At 41.7% G+C, this 12,476-nt stretch overlaps 1 protein-coding gene across 1 annotated transcript in view; it reads right to left on the minus strand.

Annotated features, from left to right (window-relative positions):
- LOC311076043 (uncharacterized protein) overlaps positions 1–7,760 on the minus strand; it is a 198,364-nt gene extending 190,604 nt beyond the window's left edge. The window contains exon 1 of the mRNA XM_084103876.1: positions 7,710–7,760. The gene's annotated coding sequence lies outside the window, so the exon portion shown is untranslated. The remainder of the gene's footprint in view (positions 1–7,709) is intronic.
- Between the last annotated feature and the right edge of the window lie 4,716 nt (positions 7,761–12,476).

The following is a 12,476-nucleotide window of genomic DNA, read 5'->3' on the forward strand; positions in this document are numbered from 1 at the left end:
TCAGCAGCAAAAGTTACTCTTATAGTTATTATTATAGTGGGTGAAAAAAAACATTTAGTGGGGAACAAATAAAACACAAATCTCTGTATTGTTATAAAATACATTAATGAAAAATGTATTTATATATACTATGAAATGAAAAGACATTTCTTTTAAATGTATAGCGCAGCTTTTTAATAAGGCAACAACATACAGTATGAGAGATAGGACAGAACATGAAAGGCTATTAATAATCTTTCATTGCGCAAAAGTTTTATAGGCCTAATATGAAAGGCTCCAATACAGAGTGGTTTATGCACATCCCATGTGCAGAATGATGCGCTTGAAGCAACGTTGGAAGACAATGGAGTCAACGTTGAAGCAATGTTGAAAAGTTCAAAGCACAAGGGGAAGAGATATGAGTAGTGTATCATATCTATTAACAGATTTTGTTTAAACAGTTTAAAATTTTAGTTACTTTGCACGTGAAGAACAATTCATTGTGCTCTCTCTACTCCAGAGAGAGTAGAATGAGCTTCTAATCATTTGCACCTATGCAACAGTGCACTTGATTTTCATTTTAGGCATTTGCTGCATGTGCTTTTCTGCCTCGTTGCTCCTGCTGCAGCTGTTGCGTTGGTTTGCGTCTGTAAGCTTCGTATATCTTTCTGTTTTGAATCACTGCTTGCACAACACGCTAGTAATTCGCTAGCCTGTTAACGTGCCATCTGTCCACTCTTTATTTATTTTTATTTATTTATTTTCTCGCACACGCTTGCGCCTTTTCATCAAACAACTTAGGTGAGTAGGATCAGTCAACAAACACATGAGTCATGTCATCTTCTCCTCTTATTGTTACTAGCACCTCATGTAACATGTTTAGCATAGCCTTCTCTGTCAGCACAGGAATTACATGTGATAAATACAGGGAGATAGTCAAGCTGATGGGGAAGATTTCAAAACTAGAGACACGCATCTAAACTTTAATTGAGGATAGTAAGCATGCAAGGGCTTTAGATACTGCTTTGGATGCAACTAGCTTAGTGAACTCTGTACATTGTTCGGTTCTGGCTGTAGAGCCCGTGCAGCAGGGCAATTGGTTGACGGTGAGACACTGTAGTCACAGGACAAAACACAGCTCTTCCGTTCCGATTACAACTTCAAATAGATTCTCCCCACTCAGTGAAACACCCACTGAGAATCCTGTTGAATGTGCCCTAGTTATTGGCGATTCTATTACATAAAAATAGAAAAGAGACACCAGCCACCATAGTCACGTTTGCCGGGAGCCAGAGTGCCTGACATCAAAGCAAATTTAAAAGTGCTGGCTAATGCTAATCGTAAATTCTCTAAGATTATTATTCACGTCGGCACTAATGATGTTCGACTCCGCCAGTTGGAGATCACTAAAATTAATGTTAAAGAGGTATGTGAGCTCGCAAGTACGATATCAGGCACTGTAATTTGCTCTGGCCCCCTTCCTGTTCGCAGGAGTGATAAGATACTTAGTAGATTGTCCTCACTCAATGGCTGGTTGTCTAAGTGGTGTCCGCAAAATAATATAGAATTCATAGACAATTGGAAAAGTTTTTGGGGCAGACCTGACCTGTTGAAAAGAGATGGTATTCATCCCTCCTGGGATGGTGCTGCTGTTCTCTCTACTAATATGGCACATAGTCTTAGAGCTCAAACATGAATTGGGGCTCAGGTCAGGAAGCAGACAGACTGGCTAAACCGACCATCTGCCAACTGTCTCACGTCACCAAGGTCAGATAAATCCCATCACATAGAGCCTCTTTCACCTAGATATCATCATATAGAGACTGTGTCTGTTCTAGGGATGGCGAAAACTACAAATTTTCTTGACCGACCACCGAGCCTCATTAGCCGGTTGAAACCGGTTAACCGATTAGTTTAAAATATGCTACACTATTTGAAATAACAGCCATTTTGAGCCGCGCCTGCAATTTCGCAACTCTGTCGCATCTCTCTGCCGCTCTGTCTCCCGCTCACTGTACGTTCACACCGCCGCCGACGAGAGCTGCAAAATTTGACTTCCACTCACGTCACTTTTTTAAAATCCCCTACAGCGCAAAACATGAGTCCCGCAAACGCGGCGCCGAGGAGCTTGTATGTAATCGGAGGACAAATGGCTCCTTAGTTTCGAAATGGTTTTGGTACAAGGTGATCGCGTTGAAAATAAAGTCGTTTGTCAAGCATTAGAAGCTCATTTGAAACATTGCCGCGGCTCGTTTAAGAAAATGACAGCTCCGAAGAGACGCCGCTTTAGTTTGAGGTAGTGATAATAATAAAGAAAGATGATGATCATCAGGTGTCGCGTTTTCAGGTGATACATCATAGATGATGTGCTACTACTGTATTTAAGCACTGTATCACACAAGTTGCAACTTACATCTGTGTCATTCTTTTTGGTGGAATGGTCCCACACACTACTTTTCTTTGCACGCTTCATCCTGTCGTCTGCCCTGGCTCTAACCTCGAGTGTTTTAGCTGTAGCCTTTACTTTTGGCAAATCTTGTGAGCGCGCGAACCCAAACGCTGTGACCTCGCGCATTTTATTAGTTTATTAAGTACAAACAGGCGAGTTATGAAAAATTGAGTGTGAGGGATTTGTTCACTTCACACAAAAAGATATTGGAATGAGATGGCTAACTGTAGTAGCGTTAAGTCCACTGTCTATAATAGCCTAATTTAGAGATCACTTTTTTTTTTTTTTACCGACTACCGACAACTTTGATCGGTTAACGTTGATACGGTCAACCATCGGTCAAACGGTCATCGGTTAACATCCCTAGTCTGTTCCCCGAATTAGGACATACAAAAAACTTCCAAACCCATCTAAGTGTAAAAATTTTATTGATGTTCAACAAATAAAAAACAGATATAATAGTACAAATGAGCAAATGATAAAGCTTGGGTTGCTGAATATTCGATCCCTTACTTCAAAAGCACTTACTGTTAATGATATGATTACAGACTATAATCTAGATGTGCTGAACCTCGTCTGAAAGGCAAAGGGGGAGGTGTTGCTGTAATTTATAGTAATATTTTCAGAATTACTAAGAAGTCTAGTTTCAAATATAATTCTTTTGAAGTGTTGGTGCTTAATGTAGCAATTTAAAGTGTAAATGATAAATCACGTTTGAGATTTGTGCTGGCTACTGTATACAGCCGACTCCGTGTTACAAATATGTTAGACCTATCACTTCTGCCACTAAAAGATTGCTTTTAGGGATGGCCCGATACCGATACTGGCATCGGGCCGATACTGTCCTCGGGCCGATACTGTCCTCATGTACTCATACTCATAAAAATTTGCCGATACCACGCACCGATACCGCGTACATATTGCAAGCACATCCCTTTAAACAGACATCAGTGGAAAGTTTGTTCAGTCGGATGTCAATGGCAAAGAAAATAAAACGAGGCATGTAGATTATTATTAACGTTAACTGACGAGAGAGAGAGAGAGAGAGAGAGAGAGAGAGAGAGAGAGAGAGCGCGAGCGCACTTCTGTTGAATGCTCTTGATTGCTTATCGTTCACTCAGCACATGTTATTTGGATGAAAACTAAATTGTATATGCAAGTAAAGTAAAACATGAACTGTTACCTGATTTAAGTATAATGAGTGGTTCCCTACAATATTTCAGGACGTGTGCAGGTCAAGAAGTTCCATGAATGCAAACATCCAAAGCGCGCGCCCCGCAAACCAGCGCCTCAGCGCACGAATACTGAATTAAATTGTCTTTCACGTCTTGCGCTTGTACGGACAAATTCACACAAAATTATGTAAAAACGCCCGTCTTGGCGAGTATCCTATAGTAACCAAAGTCGGTTATATCTCAAATGAACGTAGCCATGATCAAATGCGGTCCGTGCGTTCGGTCTTAAAGGGGCAGCAGTTTGATAAACCTGCTTCTGTGTTTTAATGTTAATCAAACAAAGGACAAAGAAATACTCACTGCTCTTGACTAAATACGCTACCCTTTTCAACTTTACAAAAATATCTATCTATATATTATTTATACAGTAATGAATATGCTTTTTTCACATTTGATTACTTTATTCAAATTTCTGTACCTGTTGGATCTACCTGAAAAACTCTAAAAAGACTGTTTATTTCATTTGTAGCCTTTCTTTGTTCTATTGTATTTATTTGTCCTATTTGTAATTCGATTGTTTGTTCTTATTTTGTTACTGACTGATTACTTGTTTTAAATTCACATTAATTAGGCTGGTAGTTTTTGTTGTAGTATCAAAATTGGATTAAATAATTGGGATCGGTTACGGTATCGGTATCGGCGAGTATAAAAAATGTAAGTATCGGTATCGGACTCGTTCTGAAAAAAGTGGTATCGGGACATCCCTAATTGCTTTATTAATAATCTTCCTGATCAGTTTCATCATCTAAACATCCTAGATAGCTTAGAAGAACTCGATATTGCGACAAACTTTTAACTCTCTCTTTTCCAGCACTTTAGACACAGTTGCTCCGTTGCGCTTAAAGAAGATTAAAGAAAATAGTCCAACGCCGTGGTACAACGAGCAGACTCGGGCCCTTAAGAGAGCAGCCAGAAAAATGGAGCGCAACTGGAAGAAAACAAAACTAGAGGTATTTCACATTTCATGGAGAGCTCGATCGCATGCAAAGAGGCATTAAAAGCTGCTAGATCTGCTTATTTTTCAACCCTATTAGAAGAAAATAAACAAAACCCTAGGTATTCATTTGAAACAGTGGCTAAACTAACAAAAAATAAAGCTTCAAGCCCAGAAGTTTCCAAGCAGCACAGCAGTAATGAGTTTATGAACTTCTTCACTTATAAGATTGATAATATATCAGGGAGAAAATTATAACCATGCAACCGTCTACTACAGTATCACATCAGGCAGTGCACTGTAGTCTCCCTAAGGAAAAATTCGATTCATTCATTGCTATAGAAGAGGAAGAATTCGCTAAACTCGTTAAATCATCCAAATCGTCAACATTTATGTTAGACCCTTTACCAACTAAGCTACTGAAAGAGATGCTTCCAGAGGTCATAGACCCTCTTCTTAATATCATTAATTCATCTTTGTCATTAGGATACATACCAAAAACTTTTAAGCTGGTTTGATGGGGCAATAGGGGTGCTTATAACTGCTCTTGACTACGCCACTCCAATTTTGGTTGGGTAGGAGATCCCAAATCACTACGGGATTCCCCACTAGGCTATCCAATTAAATTAATAAACTTAAGGCAAAAGTGACAATCAAATCAAAACAGTTTTTATTAAATACATGAATTCTGGTCTCATTTGATTCCACTCAAAAGCTGGCCAAACTTACTTAGCACATGATGGCAATACAAGTAACTGTGGAGGGTAACAACACTTCAAAAAGAAAATATACACAACCAATAAATTAATACAATAACCCCAAAATAAATCAATTTCCTACACAGCAAACTTAATGCACCATTACACACAAAAACTCTTTCCACACCACACTTGGTGAATCAAAGTGAGTATCTTCCCTCCTTAGTTACAATAATGGAACATGTAAATAATGACCTAGCTTTAATTCACAAAATAAACCTTATGAAAAATATAAATACAACCAATTAATGTCTGGGCCAAAAAAAAACAACGAAATAAAGATAAATCACAAAACCATAAAAAAAACAAAATAAAGGCAGGGAAAACAGTGATCAGTTGCACAGGACGAATCAAATTCTACAAAGATAAGACAATAGTAAATAAAGCAAAAATACACACATTAAAACAACTGTAATTATTATATCTAAACATAACATTGAAGACTAGCACCACATCATAATATTAGTTCCAACTAGAAACCACTGTCCATATATTTAATACAAATCAACAACGTTAAAAATATGCTATAGCTATTCCAGCATTACATCAATAAAAATAAATACCTTAGTTGCCTTTTGGCTGATTTCAAAGGCCACAGGAAGTACAACAGTCTTAAGCAGGGCCGTCCATAAGGGGGGATAAAGGGGAACGTTTTTTGGGGCCCAGCCGCTAGAGGGGGCCCATGCAGTCCAGCTATAATTATGTTCATCCTAAATATAAGCAAAAGTTACCATATTTTATTTTGAACCAAAATAGCACCATTAATTGTTGAAAGTGAGAAAAAAATGCATTTTATTTAATGTTGCTTGAGTAAAATGTAGCCTGTGTCATAATGAAACACCCCTTTCCTGAAAATGGTCTGAGCTATGTTTTGTTGTACTTAATATCGCGAGCGGGCGCGGGCGCCGTGAGCACTGAGCGAGCAGCAGGTACGAGTAGTGAGTTGTCGTCGAAAAAGATGGAACAAAACATTTTTTTTCTGAAACACCGGCCCATGAAACAAGTAGATCAGCGGCCCATTGGTTCTTTGGAACTATACGGTTATCCGGACCAGTGACGGGTAGGTTTAGGGGCGGGGTTAGGGGTAGGCCATCGTATGGTCCAGATAACCGTATAGTACCGGTTCTTTTCTTGATGGTCACTGGGCTGGCTCAATCACATCTTTAATGTGAAGTATAGAAATATACTCCTTCAAGTATAGAAATTAGTACAAAACTAATTATGAAAGTTTCCTTTATTTTTCAGTGCATTTGTTTGACAATATATGGCTATTATATCATGGGATTAATATTATAACTATTATCATGTAGTAGTGTAATGTAGACAGACACGTCTGTAACTAAAAGAGGTTTTAATTTTTAATTTGCACACTGAATATGGGTTGGAGTTTTTAATTTTGAACTCTCAAAGTGCACCAGATTGATGAATTTAACATTAAAAAGCACAAAATTTTCTTACGGGGGGTGCCCCCCAACCCCCCTACCCCCCTAGAGGTACAGAGGTCCACTCACCACAGCTTTACCAAAAATCCTGTAAGAAACACTGGTATTGCTATGGCAATGCAGTTTATATATTTATTTATTTATTTATTTATTTGATTCATCACTGTGGAGTATAGTTCAATTGTATTAATAAATGACATTTTTTTACTTATTTCATCTATTAACTCTCACTCGTTCCTACACACTCATTACATGGCACACTTATTTATTTATTTATTTGTTGTTTTTTTTGTTTTGATTTTTTTGTCACTCAGTGACAGCAAAATTGTTGCTGCATACCCTTCTGACACTGGGTAGTTGCGCCCCTAAGTCTCTCTCAGTTAAATGTATGTGTTAATGTAGGAGAGAGAGAGAGCACACGCATGATATGAGTAGCCTATAGCAGATTTGGGGAGGGCCCATTCACTGGACCTTTTCAGGGGCCCAGTCATTTCTGTGGGCGGGCCTGGTCTTAAGTATCCATCACTCATCCTGCTTAACATAGCCAACGTAATGGCCTGTAAAGCAACTTCTCTACAAAAGAGTCATTTGTTTCAATACATACAAAAAGGTATTTCACTGCTCATTTCCTACAATAAAACAACCTGATTTGACAATGTGCAAACACTCAAGTGCAATGTGCTGCAATGGTAACTCAGTGTCCACCACTCATCCAGTCAAACCTTACCAGCATTAGGGCATTTAGACCACACGTCTAAAACAAACCAACTACATAAAGACAACAACTGGATTACACACACCTGGACCATTTGAATCAACATAGTCACTAAAAAAACACATCAAGATGATCACAAAACATCACAAATGAGCATTAAAACACTTTTTCTCATAACACTATTAAAATAAACCTACCAGAGCTTGTTCTTCCAGCAACCATGCCAAACAATTCAGGCACTGCAACCATTCCACTCATAGGAAGTGGCATATTTAAAGGGAAATTACACCCTCTGCAGATACCCTCAGCAGCGCCCCCTATTGACTTGGAATATTTAAAGGGAAATTACATCCTCTACAGTGCCCCCTATTGACTTGGCTACACTGGCTATGATTAAACCGCTTGTTAAAAAAACGCAACTTGATCGTACAGAATTAGTCAATTACAGGCCGATCTCGAATCTACCTTTTCTGTCAAAGATACTAGAAAAGGCGGTATTCCTCACAACTATGTTCCTTTTTTAGAAAGAAATGATATCTGCGAGGATTTTCCGTCAGGATTTAGACCGTACCATAGTACTGAGACTGCTCTCATTAGAGTTGAGAGCTCGCATATGAGCATATGACATGATTTAGAAACATAAATAAACTCCAGCAAGTTAACATACTTTTATGCAAAATGGAGAATGCCTGAGGAGAGATGAGTTTCCATTAACTTTAACGACTTAAATATTAATTCGTATCTCACATTAAGCTATCGAATGGCTTCAGAAGTCTTTAAATATAGTGCACGAAAAATTTATAGTGCTTTATAGTGTGTTTTATGCCTTTAGTGGGGCTTGACAAGAACACTGAGAAGCTGCAGCTGTGGCGGGGATGTTTTTTGGGGGGATGAATCTCCCCAGCACTGTCACTGCCTTCCGCCATGTCTTCTCATACAAAAAAATCACTATAATGCACTATAATCCTACAAGCTGTGCCACGGCTATCTCCCCTGTGCGCTTCAACACTGTAAAAGAGCTATTTCCCTAAAAGAGCGAGCTATGCCACCTTCATCCATCTCTCCTATCGCCGGCGGGCAGCAGCGTGCAGTTTGAGGATGGTATGCCTTCTCACGCACAAGGCTCCACCTTGTTGCCCCACTGCTGGTACGTCTGTGGTCCCTCTGATCCCGCTTGTACAGTCCCTGAGAGCCTGGCTAATGCTTCCCAGCCCATCTCGCTGGCTCATTCGGACTATCAGACTCAGTTATGCAATTCAGTTTGCCTCGCATCCCCCCAAGTTCAGGGGCATCCAGTTCACCTCCATGTTGCCAGCAATGCTCCTGTCTTACAGGCAGAAATATCAGTCCAACTAGCAAAGGACGTGATAGAGCCGGTCCCTCCAGCCAATATGAAGTCAGGGTTCTACAACCCTTACTTCATTGTATCCAAGTAAGGCAGTGAGTTACGGCCAATCTTGGAACTGTGAGTTTTAAATCTGGCCCTTCACAAGCTCCCGTTCAAAATGTTAACACAGTAACGCATTTTCCAATGCATCCGTCCACCTCAATCAGTTGGGACTTCGGGTCAACTGGGAAAAAAGCAAGGTCTCCCCTGTGCAGAGGATCATCATGATGCAGTAAACGGTAAATCCATGGGGAAGCATGACCTGATCGTCAGGTTTCTGGAGGGTGCGAGAAGGCCAAATCATCCTCGCCCACACACCGTACCCCCTTGGGATCTCTCATTGGTGCTTACAGTGTTACTGAGAGCCCCATTCAAACTGCTGCAGTCAACTGAGCTGAAAATCCTGTCATTGAAGACAGTGCTCCTGACTGCGCTGGCTTCCATCAAGAGAGTAGGAGACCTGCAAGAATTTTCTGTCGACGAATCATTCCTGGAATTACGTGCCCAAGTTTCCCACCACGCCTTTTAGGGACCAGATGGTAAACCTGCAAGCGCTGCCCCTGTAGGAGGCAGACTCTGCCCTTGCTCTGTCCTGTCTGCGCTTTGCGCCTGTACCAGATCCAAGGCGAGCCACACCCTCTCAGGTTGAGAGCTCACTCGACCAGGAGTGCTGTTTCCTCCTGGGCGTTGGCGCACGCCGCCTCACTGGCAGATATATGTAGAGCTGCAGACTGGGCGACACCCAACACGTTTGTCAGATTTTATAACCTTTGTGTAGAGCCAGTGTCCTCCTGTGTACTCGCCTAAACTTGCTGCGCCATTCCCCTCCTAAAGACCGAATACATGCGCTTATCTTGTTCCTCAGTTGTGTTCCCCAGCTGGCGGAACCCTGTCGAGTTCATTCACCAGCATTGGCAGCCAGTTGTGGCTCATATCTTCTCAGACGCCTCTGAACAAGCTTACGGACCATAGCTTACCTACGTACCATTGACCCAGCCGGTCAGACATACCTGTGAAATACCTGTACCTCTGCGGCTTATCCTTAATCAATACTAGGGCTGTCAACTTTAGTCGTTTAGTCGACTAATCGGTCGATGCCGTCTTGGTCGACTGACATTCTCATTGGTCGACCAGTTGCATTTTTTTATTTTTTTATTTACTAATATATATTTTTTTCATTAATTTACTCCTTGATATTTATTTCTTTATACTCAGCTATATATTACTGTATTCTAAATATAATTAGCCTATGTTTTATCCCCAACTTTAAATGCTTTAATTTAGGCTATTTTGTAACAGCGCAACAGTTTAGCGCATGACGTAGAACACTCGTCGGGAACCGCACCTGTTGGTGGCTGCACTGCTTCGCGCGCTCAGTAAGAAATATAGATCGTGCCGTTTTCGTTAATTTAGAACGCTAACTTAACTTGTTTTGGCTTTAGTCGACAAAATGTCCAAAAAATCTAAATCTTTTGTCTGGCTGCATTTTACAAAAAAAGACGAGAAGACTGTGGAGTGCAAGCTTTGTGGCCTAAAGCTAACTTACCACAGCTCAACGACCAATATGACCTATCACATAAAAACGGTAAGCGAGATATACGTGTCAGACAGCTTGCTATGTCTAAAGTCTAAAAGTTTATATATATTAATAAAAACAATAATAATAAAAAAGTTTATATATTTTATTGGTTATGTACTAGATGCACCCCCAGGCCATGCCACAGGCGTCAGGAAGCACCCAGACGCAACTGGAGTTTGTCCATCCTCTGTCAGCGAAGAGAAAGGAGGACATCACTAAGGGCATTGTGCATTACATCGCCCAAGATATGAGGCCAGTCAACACGGTGGAAGGAGAGGGCTTTAAGAACATGTTTAAAATCGTCGAGCCAAGATATACTGTGCCAGCAAGGGAGACTGTCATGCGTGCGCTACATTCGCGGTTTGATGGCCTTAAAGTAAATGTAAACCAGTTACTCCAATCCTCCGAGGCTGTAAGCCTCACAACTGATTTGTGGTCTTCGCTTAGAATGGAGGCATACATGACAGTTACGGCCCATTTTATCGATGCGGACTGGAAAATGAGTAGCGTTGTGTTAGAAACAAAGCAGATGGATGAAGCGCACACGGGAGAAAATGTCGCTGCGCGACTCACTCAAGTCGCGGACGCTTACCACATTCCACCAGAGAAGCGGGTGTCAGTGGTAACGGACAACGCTGCCAACATGGTCCTCTCAGTGGAATTACTTAAGGGATCCGGTCAGTGGCCAGACGTGGAGTTGGTTAGGTGTGCAGGTGTGTCCTGTCGAGTTCATTCACCAGCATTGGCAGCCAGTTGTGGGGGAGAGTCCGACGCCAACCCTAACACTCGTAAGTACACCCAATGGTTGACCCCTGTGCTAGGCTAGGTGCCATATGTTGTGATCCCTACGGTGATCCCATATGTGTATTTTTCCAGGGTACGGCACCCCTGTTGGCGAACATGTGTCTTTCCCTCGGCAGAGTCCACTCTGCCGTCCCTTTCGGTGTTGCCGTCTAACTAGACCAGAGCTACCTCAGAGACATTCTCTGTGTAGCACTGCCCTAATGGCCAGTCCATATGTGTATTTTCAACATGTTACTTCCCTATGGGCAGGATGCAGCCTCCATAGCGTCCCTTTCTGCTTTCCCAGTGTTATCCAAATAGTCTTACTGTACGGGTCAAGCAGAACAGCAGTAATTGACCTTCTATGCGTAAGCCCTGTCCCATCTTCCACCCCAGGAGGTCTCCCTTTCAGTCATTCCAACGTAACCTCGAACATGAATTACTAAAAGGGAGACTAAGTTACGTATGTAACCCCCGTTTCTTGCAGGAGGGAACAGAGATATAACGTCCCGTCACCACAATTGCTGAGCCACTGCGGAGCGGCCAGATCACCGGCTCTGACCTGAAATGTGAGCGCACCCGCATTCGTATATATAGCCACGCTGCGGGGCGGAGCAAGCGATGCAAATCTAATGTACATTGGCTTGTTTAGTTTACATTCAAAGGTGATGGGCTCTCAGGTGTAACCCAGACGTTCACTCCTATTATGAATGGGAGAAACTGCAATACACAATATGGCAGAATAGTCCTTACTTCTAAAGTAAAAGAGCCAATCGCTGATTGGTAAAGTCATTGCTGCCGTTAGAAGCTCCGGTTCCCATCGAAACCTTAAACTTAAACTTAAACCACCAGTTGCTGTTCGTACCAGCTTGAGATGGACACTTTAGGGTCCTATTCCTTCTATGGGTTGTCCTTCCACCCCTTCCCAGTGCCTGCTTACCTGTTTGGTTTCTGTCCAAGATGAGCTCCTTCACCACGTTCAGAGATTGTGGCAGTTGGATACAATTCCTTACCGTGATTGTAACGAAGTTACTCGTTCCAAGCAAGACCAGGAAGCCCTTTAGCTGCTTGACCTCAAGACCATTACCCTAGAGATAGAGGGGGTTCGTCGCCTTGCCACTCCCCTTCTTCGTCGTAGAGACATGCTGTTGTTGAATACCCAAAGAGATTCAGTCTTGCCTACCCTCCGCAGCAGGGAGCGACGTCTGCTGAAGG

Source organism: Abramis brama (assembly GCF_963993115.1).
Source record: "Abramis brama genome assembly, chromosome: 25".
NCBI lineage: Eukaryota > Metazoa > Chordata > Actinopteri > Cypriniformes > Leuciscidae > Abramis > Abramis brama.